A 24,171-nucleotide genomic window follows, 5' to 3' on the forward strand; every position below is an offset into this window, starting at 1 on the left:
CTATGTTAGCCATCTTGTTAAAATTGACCTTGTCTTTTGACTTAGCCCCTTTTACTCCGCTTCTTGTAGTTTCCTACAAGAGCTAAGACCTAATCAGGTGATCCAAATACTTCAATTTCTTATTCAATCCTTTATATTTCTACAAGGACCTGTTTGAAATTACTCAGCTTGGCCTCTCGTCGTTTTTCACTTCCTTCTGGTCATCCACATACAGAATTTCCTGATCTTCCGCTTCTTCTCCGATATCGGATAGGATAACTCTCAGGATTTCCGCTGTTTCTTCTTCCTTCACCACTCTCAGTAAAGTCTCCTCTGGATTTCATTGACTATCTACCTCTTCTCCTTGTTCAGGCAGTGCCACATACGTCCATTCAGGTGACTTATACTTCTGGTTTGGTTTTCTCGATCGTTTGTTAGCTTCAGACTCTTCCGTCTCTCCCTCTTTTTCTTGTGCTGACTGGTTACTTCATTCACTTGTTCAGCTTCTGAGGGCTTGACTCGTGTCAATCGATATCTCAATCTCTTAATTTTGTTTGGCCAAAGATCTCCTTTAGCATTCCTTCTTGTTTTGCCGTCTTTACTGTTTCTTTCCTCAATCCAAGTTCTCTTTCTTAGAACTCGACCCTCTGGTTTTTCAGTTTCACTGTCTTCAGATTCTGTCTCGTTTGGTTTTTCTTTCTCAACAGTCTCTTTTTCCACCTCTTGTGTTGGCCCTACTTCTGTCCCTCCTCGAGTCTCCGGCACGCAATTTTCCTGCTGACTACTTGTCCCTTCACCTAGTTGGGTGTTGCAGTTCCCTACACCTCCTCTGGGTTTTTCCGCAATCTGTCCCTCTCTCTCTGTGACTGTCCCTTCTTTTCCTTCCAGTATTTTCTCAGGTGGAACTTCTTCTACTCTCTCATCTGGTGTAAATGTTACTTCTGACTGGACATTCTTTTCTTTTCTTTTCTTCTTTCTGAGCTCACCACTGGCGTTGTGTTCGCCTCCAGAATCTGAACCATCTGAAATCTGCAATCTTTTCCTCGGAATTTCCTCTCTTGGAGTCTGAACTAGTCTTGGCTCCTTTTCCCCCCTTTCAGGATTTTCTTTTGACTTTGTATTCTCATCGCCTGAATCATCACTTGATCCTGATTCATCGAAATATTCTTTCCCAATACTGTCTGCTGGATTTGGAACTCTCAAAGTGTGACTTGCATGTATCCAATTTTTCAATCCAGCACACTTCACAGCAGTTGTTGTGGTCAAGATGACTTGCCTTGGCCTTCCCCACCTTGGAACCAAGCAATTTCTTCTTCTGTGGACTATTATTCTCACCCTGTCCCCTGGGCTCAAATCATGGGCTGGTTTCTTTTCAAGTGTGGTGGCATCCGCTCCAACCTGGTGACACACAGAATGGACTGCGTCAGCCAGGCCTTTACAGTAATCCAAAATCATGTCATCAGTTATAGTCATCAGCTTGTTGACTGGTACAAACACGTGTCTCATAGCTCGTCCCATAATGATTTCGTGGGGACTCAAACCTGTAGTTCTGTCTGGAGTAGACCTGATGGTCATCAAAACTAGAGGCAAGACATCAGGCCATTTCATTCCTGTGGCTAAACACATTTTCCCTATTCTGTTTTTGATGGTACCATTCATTTGCTCGACCACACCAGAAGCCTTTGGTCGGTAGGCACAAAGCAGTTTTTGTTGCACATTCAATGCTTCACAGATCAGTTTCATAATTTCATTATAAAAGTGTCCTCCTCTGTCTGATTCAATGGTCACTGGGAACCCGAACCTTGGGATGAATTCCCTCAACAAGAGCTTGGCCACTGTGATTCCATCATTTCTTCTGGTTGGGTATGCTTCCACCCACCTAGAGAACAGACAAACTACCACCAAAACATACCTCAGCTTGTTATAAGGGGGCATTTCAATGAAATCTATTTGCATTCTGGTGAAAGGTCCTCCCTCCCGGCCTATGGTGCCTAGACTCACCACTGTTTTCCTTCCAGGATTGTACTGCTGACATATCAGGCATCTTTGACAGAGACTTTCTGCTATCAACCTGAATTTTGCATTGTACCAGGTCTGCTTAAAAGCCCTTATCATGGCATCCCTTCCCAGATGTCCTTGACCATGATACATCTGGGCCATTGTTGACATCATGCCATCAGGCATTACTGGTCTTCCATCCCGATAGACCCACACATGATCTTTCTCCCTTGGCGCACAACCTGCTTTTACCCACTGTTTCATTTCTTCATCTCCTGCTTCATCCTGCAACTGCCTCACTTCATCCCATGTTCCCACAACGTTAGTAAACATTAAGGAGCAAGAAGACATTTCCCTTTCCTTTGACCGATTAATAGAATACTGGTTTCGGGCACAATACTGAGCCATGTCATTTGCAAAGCGATTCCCGGTAGTGATGTAATCACTTCCTTGACCATGAGCAGCACATTTTACCACAGCTAGTTCTTTGGGCATTTGTATTGCCTCAAGCAATTTTCCAACCACTTCTGCATTCCTTATGGGAGTTCCACTTGAGGTCAGGAAACCTCTTTGTAGCCATAATTGGCCAAAGTCGTGGACAACTCCGAAGCCATACTGGCTATCAGTCATCACAGTCACTCTCACATTCCTCCCAATTGTGTATGCCTTTGTCAATACCACTATTTCTGCTACTTGAGCGGATTTAACTCCTTTCAAAAGTGATGCTTCTATAACTGCTGAAACTGTGCATACTGCATATGCTGCACTCAACACTCCTTCATCTGTTCTCAGACAAGATCCATCCACAAAAAACACATAATCACTTTCTGGCAATGGCAGATCTCTTATGTCAGGTAGAGGTTTCGTGCAGTAGTCAAGCACATCCAGACAATCATGATCAACATCCTCTCTTACCTCCACTCTCTCTGCATCAGGCAAAAGTGTAGCTGGATTCACATTCACACATCTTTCCAGACTCACATTGGTTGCACCTAGAATGACCTTCTCATACTTAGTCAACCGACTATGTGACATGAACTGTGTTCTACTCCTTGTTAAAAGGATTGCCACACTGTGAGGTACAAACACTCTTACTGGATATCCCATCACGATTCCTTCACTCTGCTCCAGGCTTCGGCATGTAGCAGCTACTGCTGTCAGACATCCTGGCAGACCTATCGCCACTGGATCTAACATTGACGATAAATATGCCACTGGTCTCCTTTGCCTTCCATGTTTCTGTATTAACACTGAGAGTGCACATCCGTGTTTCTCACTGCAGTATAAATCAAATTCTTTCTCATAGTCTGGCATTCCCAGAGCTGGGGCTTCACAAAGACTGTTCTTTAGCTGTCTGACTGCTGCCAATTCTTCTTTATTCAGTTCAAGGGGGTCTTTAACCTCACTTTTTATCAATTTCACCAATGGTTTGGCAATCAGGGAAAAGTTACTTATCCACTGACGACAGTAACCAACCATTCCTAGGAACATTCTCACCTCTCTTTGGGTCATAGGAGCTCTCATTCCTCTAATGATTCTGATCCTGTCTATGGTTACTTTCCTCAGCCCTTTTTCAATGGTATGACCCAAATATTGTACTTCTTTTTTACAGTATTGCAATTTTGTCGGAGATACCTTTAGTCCTCCATCTGCCAAATGATTCAGCAAAGCTATGATGTCTGTTTCACAGGCCTCACGTGTCTTTGACGCCACTAATAGGTCGTCAATATATTGGACCAAAACTGAATTCTCAGGCATGGTAAGACTTTCCAGAGATTTCTTTAGCAACTGATTGAAAATGGAGGGGCTCTCTGTGTACCCCTGTGGGATTCGGCACCATGCCAAAATACGCTCTCCAAACCGAAATGCAAAAATCGGCTGGCTGTCATGATGCAACGGAATGGAAAAGAAAGCATGACACAAATCAATTACTGTGTACCATTCTGCATCATGAGGAATCTGATACAAAATCACTGATGGATTTGGAACAATGGGACAACATGACACAACAATCTTGTTAATCTTTCTCAAATCTTGCACAATCCTGAACTTCCCACTAAGCTTTTTCAGTCCCATTATAGGTTAGTTACATGGACTGCTCAATATTTCTCTTAGCACTCCTTGCTGCATCATTTTCTCAATCAAAGGTGTTACTCCTGCAATTATTTCGGGTGTCAGTCTGTATTGTGGAATGTTTGGGAAATCTGCTCCTTCCTTGACAGTGATTTTCACTGGGTCTACATTTCTCATCAGGCCTATATCTTCTCCAGTGAAATCCCAGACTGCTGCCTTCACTGTCTGTTTCAATTCTGGGGGCAATTCGTCTGGATTGAATATGGCATAGGTTCCAGCAACCTCATTCTCTCTGTTAGCTATGGTCATTTTATACAGAACATCCTCATCTGGTGTTTCAAAGGCTATTCCATCTGGTGTACAGAATATGGTGCAATTCATTTTGCACAACAAATCCCTACCTAGCAAATTCACAGGACTGGTGTCACACACCACAAATCGGTGCATGTCTGAAAATTTCCCTATTCTGACCTTTACCGGTTCAGTAAGGTACGTTCTAATCTGGGTGTTTGATAAACCAACTACTTGGATTGTTTCATCCGAAAGAGGAAGATTTTTCACGTCTGCTGATCTGACAGTAGATCGCGTAGCTCCAGTGTCTACTAGAAAAGTAATGTTTTCATCATTAATTTTCCCATCCACAAATGGTCCTGTCTGATCTATTTCTAGAGATGCGCCAAGTACGCACCCTGCTTCCTCTTTTCGGCACCGTCAATAAATCTCCTCTGACTCACTCTCGTCATTTTGCAGCCAATATTGTGACACAGCGCTCGCACGTTGCGGTTTGTTTACCTGTTCTTCATTGTAGAATCCCGTCTCTTTACTATATCTTTGGGTGTTCCGGCTCTGCGGTAAGGGCGGTTTTGGCACCTGATTCTGTGGATTAATAGCCTTCTGCTGTTGCGGCGGTGGGCCACTCCCCTCACACTGCACCTGTGGATTTAATGATGGATTTTCATTATTAGTACTTGGTGGATATTTACACTCGGATTTCCAGTGCCCTAACCTTCCGCAATTGTGGCATGGAAACTTCTTTTTAGCTTCTTCTATATTTCCCTTTCCCGAGCCAAATCTTGGTTTAATGGCTGGATTATTAGCTTGTTCAACCAGCTGAGCTTCCTGTCTCTCTGCGACTTTCACTTGGGCCCACATTGCCTTTTCTTTTAGTTTTCACTGCTTTGCCTCAATCTCATCACTAAAGTATTTAGCATGCCTTAGGATCTCATCTATTTTCTTGCTCTGCCAGTCCACGGTGTGCTGCTTAATCATTTCCCCAATCTCGGGGCGCAGACCATACACAAACCTGTACACAAAATGACTTAGGTCCTTTTCCCCCAGATTGTCATCCCCACTGAACTGTTTGAAAGCTAATATTAGCCTTTCATAGTAAGCGTGTACTGACTCTTTCGCTTCTTGATGGGTTCGATCTATTTTAACCCAGTCTGTTTCTTTGGGAGGCACTTTATTTTTCAAGAACACCATGACCTGTTCATATTTCTTCATTACCTCTGGTCTGGTGCTTCTGTTTTGGGATCTCTCGGGTATCCGTTAGTTGGCCAATCTATGACTATCTTGCATTCTGCCCACAAGTCTGCTGGCACTATTATATCAAACAGACTATTCAGATCAATCCACAGCACTTTTGACAATTTAACAAATCTGTCTACCTGTCTGTACCACTCGACCGTCTTTTCTCGTAATCGACGGAAGTCATTTGTAAATGACAAAATGTCCTGTCTGGTCCATGGAACATGCACATATCCCCCTCCTGGAATCTCTCTCATGGGGAACTCTGTCACCACCTTTTCCTTTTCTCTCACAGGAAACGCTGGAAATGTTCTGTCTGCAGTGTCATCCCGCTTCCTATACCACCTGCTTTTCCATTTGTCCACATCTCCCCATTTCCTCAACACTGTGATTATGTCCCTAATCTGCGCTATTCGTCCTGCAGTGTTCAGATTCTCAATATCTTTTTCTGTGAAATCCACTCGGTAGGGCTTCTGTAAAGCTTTTACCTTGTCCATGTCAATTCCCATTTCACTTGCTATTTCTGCTAGTCTGTCATGTAAATTCTTTGCTCTCCAGGTGACACTTTTGCACAAAAACAATAGTTCCTCATCTTGGTAATTTTTCAGCTTTTCTGTGGGGATGGTCCCTACTATCAATTCTTCTAACACCATCTGTAATTTTGCCACATCAATGGTATGGGATTCTTTCTCTTTCCCCTGCAAGCCCTTCAGCCATTTGCTCAATTCGTCGGTAGTTATACCCACTGATTTTTCTACATTGCCTGGTTCCGTCAGTCTCTGTGGTTCTAATATTGATCCTCCTACCATTCTGCTTCTCTCTACAGTATCAGGACAATAGAATGGGTTATTTGACACATGTAATTCACCTTCACTCATAGTGTGTCTCCAGGAATTCTCTTTTGCTCTCATCAGGGGCTGTTCTGCCTGTCTATTGTTCACATACAGGACTGTTACACCGTGCTCACTTTCTTTCTGCTTCTCAAAAATAGGCATAACAGGACATATGGTCACAGGGACTGTAACTGCTTCTAGATTTTTCGTCAATTCTCTTATTTTCTCTGTCAGTTATAATGTGGTTTTTGCTAGTTCCCTGGAATTTTCACTCTCTACCTTATTTTCCCTTCCCCATTCCCTAAGAGAATTCCTTCTCTTTACCTCCAGACTCACATCTTCTGTCTTAATGATTCTCAGAGTCTCCCTCACTGGTGTACCTGCGGTTGGCGTTTCTGATTCCTGCCTGTATGGAGGTGGACTTTTGTAAAACATGTCATCTAAGACATCATCTTCTGTGTCATTTGCTCCGTACCTTCTGGTTTCTACATTATTTTTCTTTTCTATGCATTTTCTTCCCTCACTTTCCCCTGCAGTTCTCACTGGAAACAATCCTTCAGTCATACTTGCGTCTCGCCGCCTTCTCATTCGGTCACAATGAGTTTCGCGATCATTTGGCCGTCCGAACATATATCGGTATCTACTGCCATTTCTCTGTTTTTCTCGCTCATGCATCTCGTCTTCCCACTCTGTCAACGCCTCAAACTGCGTAGGCCTAGGTCGCGGATCTAAGCTCATCATCCTCTCCCGTAAGTTCCTTAATATTGCCAAATTAAAGGAACCATTTTCTGGAAACGCTAAAACTCCGTCTTCCTTTGTATACTTTGCCCAATTGTCTAACCAGTTGCAAGTATGGTACCCATATTTCGCAACCATGAAGGATGCGGGGGTTTTCGCAGGAGGAAGTAACTGTCCTTCCCTAGTCACAATCTCTTTGTCTTTCACAAACGAATTTCTTATTTTACTAAACAAAGATTTTTTCTTTTTCTCGGGTGAATGATAATACATCTTCCTTTCTTTCGTGAACCCTTTAGTCTTTTCTGCAACTGTACGATCTTTTAGTCCAATAACAATGCGACTCTCACTCACGCACCAATCCTGGCGCGTCTACGTCACTGTTACAACCTCCAATCCCTGCGCGACTCACACTAACGCACCAATCCTGGAGCGTCTACGTCACTGTCACAACCTCCAATCCCTGCGCAACTCACACTAACGCACCAATCCTGGAGCATCTACGTCACTGTCACAACCTCCAATCCCTGCGCGACTCACACTAACGCACCAATCCTGGAGCGTCTACCCCTCTCACTAGCCGTCCAATCCCAGCGCGGTCTTCCTGACGTCAGCAGTCGCTGCAGCAGCTCCTGCTCCTGACTCCTGTCTCCAGTCTACCCCTCCTTTACAAAACTACTCGGTAGACTTTGTTTCAATTTTACAATACTTGTTAGTTACAACATACAAACATCTCCATTGTCTGCTTCGCTAACCACAGAATAGCAAAAGACCTTTCCCACGAGAATCCTGTTTTCCCGAGAGCAGCGCTTACCTCTGCCCTACTACAGAATCATTACGTCCGTTGACAAAGTAGCACATCCCTCTACTTCACCCTTCTATCAAGCATCAATTAACTGTTTTCTTCCGGAATTAAGACACATAGTTGGAAACGCAATGCTCCTGAGAAATAAATCCAGAGTTCCGCAATTAACCCGAATGCTATTTCATTCACGCACTTTCACGCAAGAAAATGTGGTTCATTCACACAGAATCCTGTCTTTTCCGAGAACAGCGACCAGTCTGTCCTACTACAGAATTATAACATACGTTAACAAAGCAGCGCTTACCTCTACTTTGTCCTTCTAACAAGCTCAGAGAACACCTGCTACCTTTTCAGTGATAAGCGTTATCGGTATGCCAATTGGTTTCCTGGTACCTAAGACCAAAATTTCACAGGTAACCCTTTGCTATCATTCACACCTTTCTCACAGAAATATCACTAATGGTAACACTCAGCAATGCTACCGAATCGAACCTAGACAATGCGCCATGCAACTTCAATTGTCACACGTTTCTCCCGTGTACCTACGGGCAATCACAATCCCGTCTTTCCCGAGAGCAGCACTTACCTCTGCTCTACTACGGAACTGTCATCAATTCCCGACTTCCTACCTCCCAGAAGCCGTATAAACAACATAAAACTCAATAGGACTTCAACATATAGTGTTAGTACATATATCAATACCAATTAATAATCGATAAGCTATATACATGCCAAATCATCAAACCAAAACAATAAAAACCATCTCTAGCTACCAGAAATACTGGTGCAGTTCGGATCACTAAATCTCCCCCTGCTTCCACGGACGGAATGGTTTCTCAGTCACACGCACATACACACATCACACGCTGGTGGGGCCCATAACACCAACATTCATTCTCTCAAACTATCCGTGCCTACAGAGGGATATCCAATCCCAAACTACAGTTGTTCGCTTTGATAGAGGAAACCACTTCTATTGAATTTATCCTAACAATTCCTCCATCAGGAGGTCAATCGGATCATTTAGTTGTTATTTAGTTTAATGACGCTTTAACTCTCAAATTAATCAATAAACATTTCAAAAAATAATCACCCGACACAGTAATTGAAATAATGATTTTCTTTATCGAATTTAAATGCAGGTTAAATCCTAATAATGCAATATTATCTTTTGTCATATTTACCTATTCTGGCTAATTGTCATTTTCTAAGTCAGAACTGGTCCTCAGAAAATTCATCAGAGTTCTAAAGTCTCCGTCCTCTTCTGTCAGCATAAGGATCTCTGATCATCGATTCTCCGTCAATAGCTTCAGCACAAAGTGGTCTCTAGCGAAGAGCAGCAGCCCTTCCCTCTCTAGTCTACTAATATTTATACTAAAATTTACATATAACAGTTACATTTTATCAATTCCCAGGCCAATGATTGGCTGAATTCAAATATATCTCAATACATTAGGAAACATTTTCAAATTTTCTCATGTGGATGAAATCTCAAAGTAGACGTATGGGAAAGACTAATCCCAGGTACAAATTGTATCAGTTCGTTGGTAACCGGTTGAGTTCGATAGTTCATTTGCCATTAGCAACATTTGCTCCCCGTTCAGGGACATTGGCACCTCGCCCAGGGTAGTCTTCATGGGCATGGTCTGACAGGTCACACAAGGACACGAACGAAGTCAGTGCAGGCGCCTTTCTCCATTGTTCAAATGATGAAGTCATGTATTTTAGTTAGGTTTCAGTCGCCGGCCATCTTTTGGTAGGCCAGAATAGTCAACTTTAAGCAAAGAAACACAAAATCGTAATTAATACATAGAAATGATTAAAACAGTGTTATTCCCTTACTAATACCCTTATGTGTATGCATTTATCTAGCCATATGCAACATTCAAAGCCGTTAATGCTGGTTTATTTAAGCGCAAATCACATTAACACTGCTCAAGCAACATTTATGGTTTTAATATGCATACAAACTTAGTTCACTTATTATTTTAGCCATGCAAATGCATTCCCACGTGTATTCTCTTGGTTAATAAGGTTGATTTAGTACCTTCACATCAATCTATTAATTATTAGAATTGATTATTAATCATTTTAATATAAACCTATATAAATGGATTGGGTATATAAAAAGAAAACATTTTACCCGCTCCATCACTAGGCCAACAATTTGTAGACTCATCAATTTAGATACATACGTTGCTATGTTAGCATAAGCGCACTAGATGTTAGAAAAGCCATCTTGCCACTTTCGCTGCTTTTGCACACGACACTGCAGAGACATGTTATTATTTGAAAACTGCTTGCTTGCCTTTTCTTCACATGAGAACTGTCTGTTGTTCACATCCCTAGACGTGCACTGCGACCTTGGTCTGAACATTGTGTGCAAAACACTCTGAGCCGCCAGACAATGCATGTTTTTGAGTTCAGGTTGATCGGCCCACTCTCTAGCCATAATACGCACACAGCTGCAAATACCTGAATGTCGAGAGCCTTTAATATTACAGTTTGCATGCATTAGAAACACATTCTGGAGAAGAACATTTCCAGGCACAGAGCAAAGCTGATCCTGGGATGTGATTCTCCTAAGCTGATCTTTACGGTATGGGGTTCCCCATTCAAGCCTAGAGACCTTCTATTAATATAATAATACTAGCATACTAGCGAAGGGAAGGTGGCTGTATTCCACTGTCATTTGTAATGTGATTTCTCCCTTCATTTTCTATGGTATTGTAACAATGCTAATGGTTTTAATTATAATCATTTGTCTGCTTATGTTAGCCAAAGTACTGCATCTTAGGACACGTAGTTTATAAAATAAACCTTTTAAACTTTACCGTGTCTCCGATTACTCTTGTTGTGGACTGATATGAGAATAATAACGAACAGGTATTTCTGATTCCCACCATTCCTGAGTGTACTCTAAGTCGCTTGTTCTGTGTTGTCTATACATTGGGACCTCCGAGAGAATACGGATAACGAATGGGACACTGATGCTGGTCGGATAGGGGTTCTGGGTATTGAGGTGAGTTTTTGGTACACCGCAATTCACTGAGGTCTTGGTTTCCTGCGCATAATTCTGTGCATGAGCAGAATCCCTGCAACAAAGCTTTCATTATCTTCAAATCCTTTACACTGGTTGGAGTTGCGCTTTGACTCCGCATATACCAAACATCGATTCTGCACTTCAACTGAGGCATACGTGGCATGCACAAGCAATTTCCTGGGCCACAGCAAACTCTCCTGGAGAGCACTGTCGATCTTCAGGTTACTTTCAGTGCCCTCCCCAGCCTTGGCATCCATCAATGACTATGCTATACACGAAGCTTGGTAGTACACGTCTTTATTTGTCTGCCTGTAACCGCAAACTCACCATTCTAAACCTATATTCACTTCACTACGCTCTAACATTATGTCACATTTCTATGGAGTACATCAGGAGCCAAAGGGTTTTGTCATTGCTAACTCACAGGACACTACAGCCTGCACTCTTCCTAGTCCTGCCTCCTCCTCAACAGCCAGTCACCCACAAAACACACCACCGAAATCTGGGATGTGCTGCTCATCCACTCTACCTGTTCTTCTTGACTGAAACCTGGCTGACTCCCAAGTCATCTTCCGTCTTTGGGTATCCACCCCAGATATAAGATCATGAGACAGGACATGAATAACAGACCTGAGAGGAGGATTTGCCATCATCTTCAAATCGCATGTCAAATGCTCCACCACCTCTGCAAGCACCAATAGCAACATGGAGCACCTAGCTTTCAAACTCCACATCACTGTGAACTACACCATGACTGGCAACTTTGTCTAGTGACAGCCCAAGAACCACAAGTCAACTTTGTTAGAACAATCAAAGGATTTTGGTGACCCCCCCCCACCAATATGAGACTCCAGTGCATTAATCTTCTTCACCGACCTCAACTTTAACCTAGAGGACTTCAGCACAATCAACGTCCTGGAAGACGCTGCCACGGGGTGGAGATAGAACAACCGCCATTGCGCCGAAAGCCCGCAGGCCACGCCCACAAACGTGAGGCCACGCCCCCCTACACCGCATTAAAAATGTCCCTCCCCAGGACGCGCAGCGGACGTGTGCAGCGGGCGCGCCGCCAGCGCGCCGAAGGCGCACCAAAGGCAAGCCCGTCTGCGCCCGTCCGCGACCGACAGGGACCAAGGGCCATCCCCCCTGGTATCTCCACCGGAACCCAATATAGCATTAGTGACCTCCTCAAACTCAAACCTCCCAAGGAAGCCCGCTGTCACCACCTCCACCTTCCCCTGTCCCTTCCTACCTCCTGCCCTCATTGTAACTCTAGTCTCAAGTTGTACCGACGTACCCTGGAGCAACAAAGTTTCACCATACTACTCCTAAACTGTAGATCACTGCCTAAACATAGCGCAGAAATCTTTCTACTAATTGACGTGAAAAACCCGACGCTGTCTTACTAACTGAGACCTGGTTAACTCCTGACTGCGACCCAGATGTAATCCAAGCACTCCCTCCCGGCTATCAGATCGCCCATAGAGACCGTATTCGGCGACAAGGAGGAAGGATCGCTGTCATACACAAATCCGCAATTCAGTGTCACCACACACCGGATCCAATCCCGGACTGTGAAAGTATGTCCTTCTGCCTGAAATTCACTCCTAATGATAGCCTAACAGGTATACTCATATACCGCCCCCCAGGACCTCTGAACAACTTTCACTTGGCACTTCCCTCGCAAGCAGCGATTTCCGCCATGTCCTCCGCCAACTTCACTATACTTGGCGACCTTAACCTGCACTTTGACGACCGGTCTGACAACACTACTAATGAGCTAGTCTCAAGCCTAGCCGCCATCCAGCTAGAGCAACTAATTAAAAACCCCACCCACAACAAAGGTCATCTGCTAGACCCTGTTTTCAGTAACTGTCCCAACCTCTCAGTAGGGTCCATCACTCAGCTCCCGTGGACAGACCACTTTCTCATCCCACTCACCTGGTTCAGCCATAAACCCACCCTTAAAATCCCCACCTCACGCACAAAGAGGAACTAGTCAAAAATCCCTCTAGAGCAATGGGGCAACCAACTTACGGCCACGAAACCCTCATTTACTCAGGATCCCCTACTGGATAGTGGAATCTTTAATGAATGGATCGAGGATTCCCTTGACACCGTTCTTCCCGCCAGAAAAACAGTACTAAAAAGAGCCCAGGAAACTGCTCCCTGGTACTCAGAAGAACTAAGGGAACTCAAACGTCAGTGTAGAAGGATGGAAAGGAAATGGCGCCTTGAATACTCCACCACTGACAAAGCCAGATACAAGGAAACCATAAAAGCATACAAACTTGGGATCACTAAAGCCCAATCCACCTATTACAATGGAAAAATTATTTCCGCCAGATCCAAGCCCAAAGAAATCTACCAAATCGTCAAAACCCTCTCCAAATCTCCCCCCCCTTCAGTGCCGGCCGATAACCCTATCGGCCGATGCAATGATCTAGCTGATTTCTTCCACCAAAAAATCAACAAAATATACTCCTCCTTCACCACCTCCGCATCCGACCCAATCATCAATGAGCCCCAGCTCTCAATAGATACTACCCCTTTGCGTCTAGCAACCATGAGTGACATCCCACCGTTAGACCTGGAATCGCTTCTAATTCTTGCACTTCAAATAAAATCTGGCTCTCCCTCTGACCCAGCACCTCCCCTCATGATGACCATGGCTAGCCAAACAATTTTTCCCACCCTTTTAGAGCTACTGAACTGCTCCTTGGAAAAGGGAATAGTACCCCCCATATGGAAAAAGGCCATGGTGAAAGCACTTTTAAAAAAACCCAACCTCAACGTGAACGATTCTAACAACTATCGTCCCATTTCTCTGTTACCCTGGGCAAGAAAAATACTGGAAAAGTATTTTAATCACCACCTAACCAAACACCTCGAAGAAAATCTCCTATTGGATGTCACCCAAACAGGATTCCGCCCAAAACATGGCACGGAAACAGCTCTCCTAGCCGTGGTAGAAGAATCAAGAAGGATCCTGGATCTAGGGGGATCAGTGGCAGTGGTCCTCCTCGACCTCAGCGCCGCATTCGACACGGTATGCCACAAAACTCTATTACATCGACTTTTCGATCTTGGAGTCTCTGGAAATGCTCTTGCATGGTTAAGATCCTTCCTGAGTGGAAGAACCTTCCAGGTCTTCGATGGCGACTCCTGCTCCACCAGCAAACCTCTGAGCTGCGGGGTGCCACAGGGCTCCTCCCTGAGCCCCACGCTGTTTAATGTCTACATGAGACCGCTGGCTGGGATCGTTCGTCAATATGGTATCAAGATCATATCATATGCGGACGATACCCAGCTCGTGGTCTCCCTGGCACAGAAGAACAGCAGGCTTCCACAAGTCAACATGGCATCCTGCATGGAAGAGATAAAATGCTGGATGACGGCATCCTCTCTTAAACTGAATGGGGACAAAACCGAGATCTTGCTCCTCGGCCCCCCTTCCCCAACTACCATTGCACAGCTATGGCCCCCCAGTTTGGGCCCACCCCCATCTCCAAAGGAGGACATCAAGAGCTTAGGAGTCTGGCTTGATAAATCCCTGACTCTTAATACCCAGGCAACCAAGACCTCAGCAACTTGCTTCGGATTGATTCGGATGCTGAAAAAAATCCTCCCTATCCTACCCCTCGAAGCCAAACAAATCGTCATTCAGGGCCTCATTCAATCTAGGCTTGATTTCAACAATGCCCTCTACCTAGGAGCACCAGAATATGTATTAGAAAAACTTCAACGGACCCAGAACTGTGCAGCCAGGACACTATTACAGATACCCCGCAGAGAATCAGTCAAGGCAGGGATTCGATCTCTCCACTGGCTCCCTGTCAGGGAAAGAATAAAATTCAAGGCCCTCTGTATCTCCCACCAAGCCTTCTACAGAGCTGGCCCCCAGATCAACCATCCCCTTCTCACTCCATACCACTCTGGCAAACAGCTCCGATCATCTAACGCCTGCCTTGCCACAGTTCCCCGAATCAAAAGATCTAGGGCCGGAGGCAGGTCCTTCGAGCTCAACGCCTCCAAGCTTTGGAACTCCCTTCCCCCCTCTTTAAGATCCAATCAGACTCTCTCCTCATTCCGCAAAGAACTAAAAACCCTCCTTTTCAGAAACTAAGCACCTCACCCCCTCCTCAGAGTGCTTTGCCCTCTACTCTGCGCTTGGACGCCCTCGGGCAGCAGCCGCGCTATACAAATCACCTTTTCATTTCATTTCATTTCATTTCAAGAACTGATGAACCTCAGACTCACCTAGAGAAAGGCAGCCCTACCCATGACACTGCACCTCATCATAACCAGCTTCAACTACATCTTAGGGGAGAAGCCATCACATCACCTGGTCCCACAGTGCCCTTGTCAACTTCAGCATATCAATCCCACACCACCACAGGAATACATTGCCAAATCTTTATAATGAGAATAGAACAAGATCTCATAAGAATCCTGGTCCATGGAGCTCCTACACAGCCAATCGCAACACCTCAACAACCTTCCCAGACCCATCCCCAACTTCATCTCCTGGATCACCTCCTATGCATTTACCCGAGCCTCACTTGTGATTTTGCAATATGTCACCTTTAATGATTAGGACACAAGCACTAGGAATAGAATATTTCTTTATATATGCAGGCTTCTGAAGTTGGTTAGTTATTTCAATTGAAGGGCAAGGATATGCATAAATAAAGAACTTACCTGAAAAATATCTGTGATTAATGTTGTATCTGGATGCTACAATTTGGCGAGAAGGAAGAGGAAGAAAAGAAGAGCATCCCGTAAGAAGTGAGTCCCAGGTGACAGGAAAACAGCTGACTCCAAGCATCATGACAACAATGGCCTATTTTCAGCATCATTTTCCTGTGTCCCCGTCCATAATCAGGATTACGCCTTTGATCCTGTTCCAGTGAATATTACTGATTCTATTGGTACTTTTGAACCACTCTCACTGGAGCAGACTCATGCGGCTATAGGAATTTGAAAATCGGGCTCGCCGTTGGATGCCTGCCCTCTGATGATCCTTCATAGAAGTATAGACACGGTGAATCCTATCATCAATCATATAGTTAATTCTTCCTTAAGGACAGGCAAAGTACCAGACGAGTGAAAGCTTGCGCTGGTAAAACCGCAAAAAAAGAAACAAAATATTGATCCTTCGGTACTCTCAAACCTTCGTCCTATTTCTCTTATTCCCCTTTTAGGTAAAAATAACAGAGAAATGTGTTCACAAGGACCCACGCTCCAGTGGCTTTGCTCCTGAGTTATAGGTTGCACTCAGTCAGTGAACCTGACTCCTTTCACCTTGGCCTCAGCCAATCGCCTGTGCAGAGTACCACAAGGATCCTTGCTCACCCACAATGTTATACCCTTATTTAAAACCACTCACCAGCATCATCTGTGCCCACTGAATTAACATCATATCCTACGCAGACGACACCCAGCTCATCCTCACCATCTCTGCCAATACACCAAACACCCGGACCACCTTCTCAGCATGCATGTCTAAAATGGCTAGATAGATGAAAACCAACTGCCTTAAGCTCAACACAGACAAGATGGAAGTAGTCATCTTCGGCAAAGACACCTTGCTATGATTGCACATGGTGGCCAGTCAACACACTATGTAGGAATACATACAAAACTGACCAGAAGACTGCAGACCATACAGAACTGAGCAGCAAGACTTACACTCAGATTACCCACCCACACCCACACCTCCCTCACCTCAGAAATCTCCACTGGCTCCCAGTCCACAAACGAGCACTCTCCAAACTCCTCATGCAAACACACACACACAAACACACACACAAAGCCTTGCACAACATTTAATCCAGCTACCTCAACAATAACATCAACTTCCACAAACCTACCAGACATCTCTCTTCAGTTACTGGTCACACAAGTCCCAATATACACAGAACTAGATCCGGCGTTTGTGCCTTTCCCTACCACATCCCCCAAATCCTGGAATGAACTACCTGTATATATCACAGCCACCTCCTCAGGTTTTAAATTTCACAAGAAACTGTAGACATGGCTCTTCACCTAACTGACAGTCCTGGTTTGCACTACGTAATTCATATATTCAGCACAAGAATACCCTCCTGGGTGAGCTATGCTCGCTACAAAGGCCCATACTTTACATAACAGTAAGCTACTTGATGTTGTTCCCCGGATACCTCACATGCATCAACTGAGCTTGGTGAGCTTTCCAAGTGGCATTGAGTGGGGATATGTTGAAATGAAAGAGGGTTTGAAAGAGAACAAACGGTGATGCTTTGGGGAATCAAGTGTTTCTAGTGTATTCAGAGAGGTAAGACTGATTTTGGCTTGCAGGTTAAAGCTATTCAGGGAGCAAGTTTACTAGGCAAAGGCAATATTCATGCACCAGTGAATGTTGACAGTTGATCAGAACGTATTTTGGGGCTTTTGTGATTGATAGCATTAAATGTCTTTCCAAAGTTCACTAATAGCATTGCACACAATTGGATTACATTGTAGCTTGCAAAGAATGTTCCTTTGATACACAACAGTTTTTTTCTGTCATATTGGGCCATATGTAGGTGGCCTAACATTTACCACTTCATAAATACCGAATTTTACCGATTCGGTATTTATGAAGTGGTAAATGCTATGTAGGTAATCCATCGGTAATATTTACCGATTCGGAATGGGTCGGTATTTTAGAATCGGTATTTACCGATTTGGTAATGGTAACTGGCTTCCCATTGATTCCTATGGGCCAGGAGGCCCATAGGAATCAATGGGAAGCCAGTTACCATTACCGAATCGGTAAATACCGAATCGGTAATGGGGGGAGCACAATCAAGGGTGGCAGGGTGTCACAGTGACACCCTGTTGCACCCCTGATTCCTGCATGTGTGCACATGTGGCACACATACATGCCCTAAGGGCATGTATGTCTGCCACATTGCACACTTCTAAGTGCAAAAAAATGCTTTTTCAAAGCCATTTGTCATTTACCACCAACTTTTAGTTGGTGGTAAATAACGAATCCACACAACACCCACACACTCCCCCTACATCTCATTTCAGGATTCGGTATTTACCGAATCGGTAAAATTACCGATTCGGTAATTTTACCGATTCGGTAAATTACCGAATCCTGAAATGTACCCCCTAGATACTAAAAGCCTGAATACCGGTCGGTAACGGGATTTTTACCGAAAATCGGCCGTTACCGACCGGTATTGGGCTTCCTACATATGGCCCATTGTGAGGGAAGAATCCAGACTGTAAGTCACTTACCAGGTTATGGATCACGAACTGTGGAAATAATTAAACAGTTACCACAGTTTCAAATGCTGTGGTGAGGTAGGGGGTCACAGACGTATGCCTCTTATTCTCCATGTTGTCAAATCATGCGTTATGTTTTTCAGGAGAGGCATGACTTGCATATTTTTGTTGGGGTATATCCCCTGTGTATACAGAGGCCAATATTTATCTGAGTAAAGCAAGACCTAAACGACAAAAATTCAATATATACAGGTCAAGATATTAATTTTGCAAGATTAAATCAAAATGTACTGCTGAGAAATCAATAGCTCCAGCCAATGTGAATCAGTCTGACCATGGGCTGGATACAGGAGTCACACAGACCTGCTGATAATACATAGGATGTGTCAATGCTAAGGGACCCTGAGTTGAAATACGAAGGTTATGCTTCATTGTTGCAGACGAAGAGTCGGTTCTGAAGTCAGGCAAAGTCATTGATGTGTCGATGTCAAGAGCGTTGTGCGTCGGTTCCAAGACTTCAATGTTAACACGCATGGTTGAAGGCGATGTGTCAGTTAGAAGTCACGCAAGGCCCGGATGAGTCCGGGACGGGGCATCTCAGACATCGTCGATGCATTGACAGCAACTCATGCAGCACCTGTGATTCAGAGGTGCTTTGATGGCGAAGACAGGGCTGGGTTGTAATTCGAGGTCGCTGTGTCGCGCACTTGGTGAGCGCCATCCACGGCTTCTGTGCGGGCAGTGACAATGCATCGATTACACAGGGAATTAGCCAATTCTGAACGACCCTTACGTGTCAAGCGTTGGTTTCTTGGGTTGCAGCACCAACCTCTCACTTCCAAGGGCCCAAGACTAGATTTGGCACTGCTTGGCAGAGCAGGACTGACAGCAGAGGAGCCCGGTGCTGGCAGCAAGATGCAGGCAAGGTCTTTGATAATCCTGAGACTTCAGAAACAGAAAGCAAGCCCAATCAAGCCCTTGGAGAACCTTTAAGGATGCAAGAGGTAGAGAGTAAAGTCCAGTCCTCTCACTCCCAGGCAAGAAGATGAATGCAGCAAGCCAACACAGCAAAGCAAGTATCAAAGCAGCAGTCTCATCTGGCAGCACAACAGCTCGTTTTCCTGACAGAATGTCCTCAGTACAAAAGTGTTCTGAGTATATGGTGTCAGACGTCAAGTACTTATACCCATTTTAGCCTTTGAAGATGGGAGACTTCACAGAAAGGTCTTTGTAGTACACAAAACCCTGCCCTTCCTTGCCTGGACTCCAGACACACTAAAAGGGGGTATGCAACTCTATTCATTCCTATTAGATGCAAGTGTCAGCTCATCCCTCTCACTCTAGCTCAGGACGATCCATCAGCCTGGTGATGGGTCATCAGGATATGCAGGGTTCACCACAGCTCCCTTGTGTCTGACTGTCTAGAGGGACTGCACAAAACCTAGCTGTCACATAACCCAGACATGTATTCCAGAGACGGGCAGGCACAGAATGGCTAAAGTAAGAAAATGCCAACTTTCTAAAAGTGGCTTTTTCAGTTCTGCAATTTAAAAACCAACTTCAGAAAAAGATCTGTTGTTAAATTGTGAGTCCATAGACACCAATCCTACCCTTCCTATATTCTCCCAAATTGGAAGTTACACTTCTAAAGTATTACACGGCAGCTCCAATGGTAATTAATGGGAGAGATATAGGCCTTGCTGTAGAGAAAAATGAATTTAGCAGTTTTGCACTACCAGGACATGTAAAACTCAAAAGTACATGTTTTCCCTTTCAATATACTGCACCCTGTCCATTGGGCTACCCAGGGCCTATCTTAAAGGTTACATATGTAATAAAAGGGAAGGGTTGGGCCTGGCAAGTGAGTCCCTTGCTCACTTTGCCACTGGATTCAAGCAAGCCTCGCCATAAGTTGGCAGGGTATGCTCAGACGTGAGTCCCTTGCTCACTTTGCCACTGGATTCAAGCAAGCCTCGCCATAAGTTGGCAGGGTATGCTCAGACGTGAGTCCCTTGCTCACTTTGCCACTGGATTCAAGCAAGCCTGGCTGAAGACGGCTGAAATGCCAGAAACCGGTCCTAGGAAGCTTGTTTCCGGTCCAGGGAAGACATGGCTTGGCAGTTCGGGCTGGACTGTTCCCATGAGGCACAGGGTCAGACTGATTTGCATATGGCCATGTCTGAACTGGGGTGGCAGAGTGGGCTAAAGAACGGTGATGGATTAAACCCAGATCAGTTGACTGGGGTGAGTGATTGCAATGTTCAACACTCCGTCCATCATTTCCTTTGGTTTTGCTTTGTTCGCCATAAGTTGGCAGGGTATGCTCAGACGTGAGTCCCTTGCTCACTTTGCCACTGGATTCAAGCAAGCCTGGCTGAAGACGGCTGAAATGCCAGAAACCGGTCCTAGGAAGCTTGTTTCCGGTCCAGGGAAGACATGGCTTGGCAGTTCGGGCTGGACTGTTCCCATGAGGCACAGGGTCAGACTGATTTGCATATGGCCATGTCTGAACTGGGGTGGCAGAGTGGGCTAAAGAACGGTGATGGATTAAACCCAGATCAGTTGACTGGGGGTGAGTGATTGCAATGTTCAACACTCCGTCCATCATTTCCTTTGGTTTTGCTTTGTTCGCCATAAGTTGGCAGGGTATGCTCAGACGTGAGTCCCTTGCTCACTTTGCCACTGGATTCAAGCAAGCCTGGCTGAAGACGGCTGAAATGCCAGAAACCGGTCCTAGGAAGCTTGTTTCCGGTCCAGGGAAGACATGGCTTGGCAGTTCGGGCTGGACTGTTCCCATGAGGCACAGGGTCAGACTGATTTGCATATGGCCATGTCTGAACTGGGGTGGCAGAGTGGGCTAAAGAACGGTGATGGATTAAACCCAGATCAGTTGACTGGGGGTGAGTGATTGCAATGTTCAACACTCCGTCCATCATTTCCTTTGGTTTTGCTAAGTAGGTGAACTTGCCAGGTCGAAATGGCAGTTTACAACTGCACACACAGGCTCTGCAGTGGCAGGTCTGAGACCTGTTTAAAGGGCTACTCATGTGGGTGGCACAATCGGTACTGCAAGCCCACTAGTAGCATTTGATTTACAGGCTCTGGGCATATGAAGTGCACTGTACTAAAGACTTATAAGTAAATAAAATATGCCAATCATGGAGAGACCAAAGGCCATTACATTTTAGACACAGAGCACATGCACTTTGGCACTGGTCAGCAGTAAAAAAATGCACATATTCTTAAAGCCAGCAAAAACAAAGTCAAAAACAGAGGAGGAAGAAGGCAAAATGTTTGGGGTAGCTCTGCAAAAAGGGCCATTTCCAACACCACCTAAAAAGAAAATACTGTTTGATATAAGGAAGATGTTTTAGGGAAGATTTTGGGAGGATCCAGGAAAATAGGTCTTTTTGTAAGCAGGTAGTATATAAAGGTGCAAGCAAAGGAGATTGTTGGCTTGTGGGGAATGCCAGCAAGATGTATCAGCGAGGTCAGCTTTAGGGTGGTGCGACCAGTGCGGCCGCACTGGGGCCTGACCTTGAGGGGGGTCACTGACCTCAATGGGGGCCCTGTGTTTAGCAATAAATTACAATTTAAAGCACATGCTGCAGAGTTCCTTGTGCCTCCAGTTCTCAGGTAGCAATAAAAATGTCAAGATAACTCTGCTGATTAAGGTTCCTGCTAGAGAGAGAGATTGGAGTTTTGTCTAGTGGCAGTTTTGACTCGCCATAAAGTAGCTCAAAGGGTTAACATGCGTGCTGCACAGAACAGATCTGTATTCTATGTGGATAGCTGAATGGATTAGTAAAGTCAGCCTTTACCAGCGAGATAAAACAAATAAAATGTATGTGAGAGAGGGACAATGGAGATATGAGGGGCACTTTTGCCGCGTGGTATTGAGGGAATCCAAGGAGGAGGTAATGGAGGGCCAAAACATAGTGTTGTACCGGGCGCCAGTAGTTCTAAAGCCAGCCCTGTGGATCAATAAGCTATGTGTTCCTTGTTGACTGCTATTGTGATAATCAGGTCGTCAATTTAGATGTGTACTAAGCCAACGCAACCTTCTATCTATACGAGGTCAGTACATTGAGTTTCATTAAATTCTGTAATAATAACACCAATTATTTCAAGCACTTATAACTGGCAGATGTACAGTATAAAATGCTCTACACTAAATATTATTTCATTAAAAGATATTCAAAGAAGCAAAATATTGTAAAGATGGAAGGATTGTGGGGGTTTGTTGCTTGCTAATATAATTTCCAGGGTCCCTGGCGGGGACCTCACAGGGCAATTTCTCATTCAGAGATCATTGGTGTCTGAGTTATTACTGAATGATAATGAGAAGACATCAAACAAACAAAATGTGATGAGAGGACTACTTACAAGAGGCCTAACCGCTTAATTATAATCTTCCACAAACAGTGGCGGCTGGTAGGAGACGGCTGCGGGGAAAGGTGGGGGGTTAGGAAATTTAAAAAAAGAAAACTTACCTGCTGGTCGCCGTCGCCAGCCACCGCCTCTCCTCACAGGAACAGGAAGCACCCAGGCTTCCAGACTCCCCTGACCAATCACAACGCTGCTGATAGCAGCATCATGATTGGTCTGAGTGTCGTAGTTCGGTGCTCTGAGAAGGAAAGGGAGCCTTGGCATGTTGTCCACCCAGGCTGTAATGCAGCCAGAGTGGAGAACATGCAAAGTGCACATGAGTGTTTGGCCGGCCCGAGATTGCCGGCCAAACAGTCATGAGCACTTTCGGTGCAGCACCAGCCACCCGTCCTCCCCGACGTCACTGGACCCAAGCCCCGCCCGCCCTAACCTGGTGCAACTGGAGTACAAAAAATAAAATGATAATAACAGAAGCCACTCGTCCCAAGTGATGTCACTGGACCCAGTGCTGGCTTTTGGGCTGTGCAAGCGGTGCCACCGCACCGGGTGCCAAGGTAAGGGGGGGGCGCCATTTGTGCTCTGAAATCGGCGCCAGTCGCATTGCCCAAAAGCCTGCACAGTTGAGCACTGTTGTCTCTCTTTATTTCCCACGATGTTAATATTAGCAGGAATAGAAGAGAGATAACAATGTTAAACAGATCAGGAGGCACGCAAGTCAGAAAATAAAATAAAAGGTTTCGTGTGAACTTTCGGGGATTTCATTTAATTGATCTAGGCACATAGAGCCGGGCTCCGCTCTCTACTCACATAATCAGTATGTCTTTCTTACCTCCCTGATTATCAGAGACATTCTATGTCAGCTCAATTTTGTGTAATTCACTTTCAGTTTGTGAATTTAAACAAAGTAAGTTGTAGGCAGGGCCAGCTCTATGGCAGAGCAACATATATTCTAGTTTTAAAAGCACCTGCTGCTGCATTCTTTGCCTCCAGCAATTTTCAGGCACCAATAAACATGTCATAATAAATACGGAGCTTTGTCCAGTAGAAGTTTTGATTTATCCTAAGGTAGCACTGAGGGGTGATGTGCCTGCTGCAAAGAATGTGTACCATGCACATCACAAAGAGCATATCATGTAAATAAGTCAGAAGGTTACTGATTTTGTCAGAGCGATCCTATTGTTACTTGCAGTTTATAAGTTAAAATCCTAATGTAGAACAGTGAGCAATTAACTGTCATCAAAGAGCTGCATGTAAACTACAATGTATAGATTAGAGTTATCTCCAGTCTTTCATTATCCTAATGTTGCAAAAAGGGTTAATTTGCGCAGAAATTAATTCTTATTATTTAGGAGAACCCCCAACACATGGGTGCCAATTCCGATCCGGTAAAAACCGGGTACGAACCGTCGGACGGAGCCTTTTCTCCGTCCGACTCGTACCCGGTGCGAAATCCATCCGAAAATGCAAGTACGATTCATACGGAAACACCATTTCCGTACGATTCGAACAAAACACCGACCGAACAGAAA

The sequence above is a fragment of the Triturus cristatus genome, chromosome 3_1 (assembly GCF_964204655.1).
Source record: "Triturus cristatus chromosome 3_1, aTriCri1.1, whole genome shotgun sequence".
In the NCBI taxonomy this organism is placed as follows: Eukaryota; Metazoa; Chordata; class Amphibia; order Caudata; family Salamandridae; genus Triturus; species Triturus cristatus.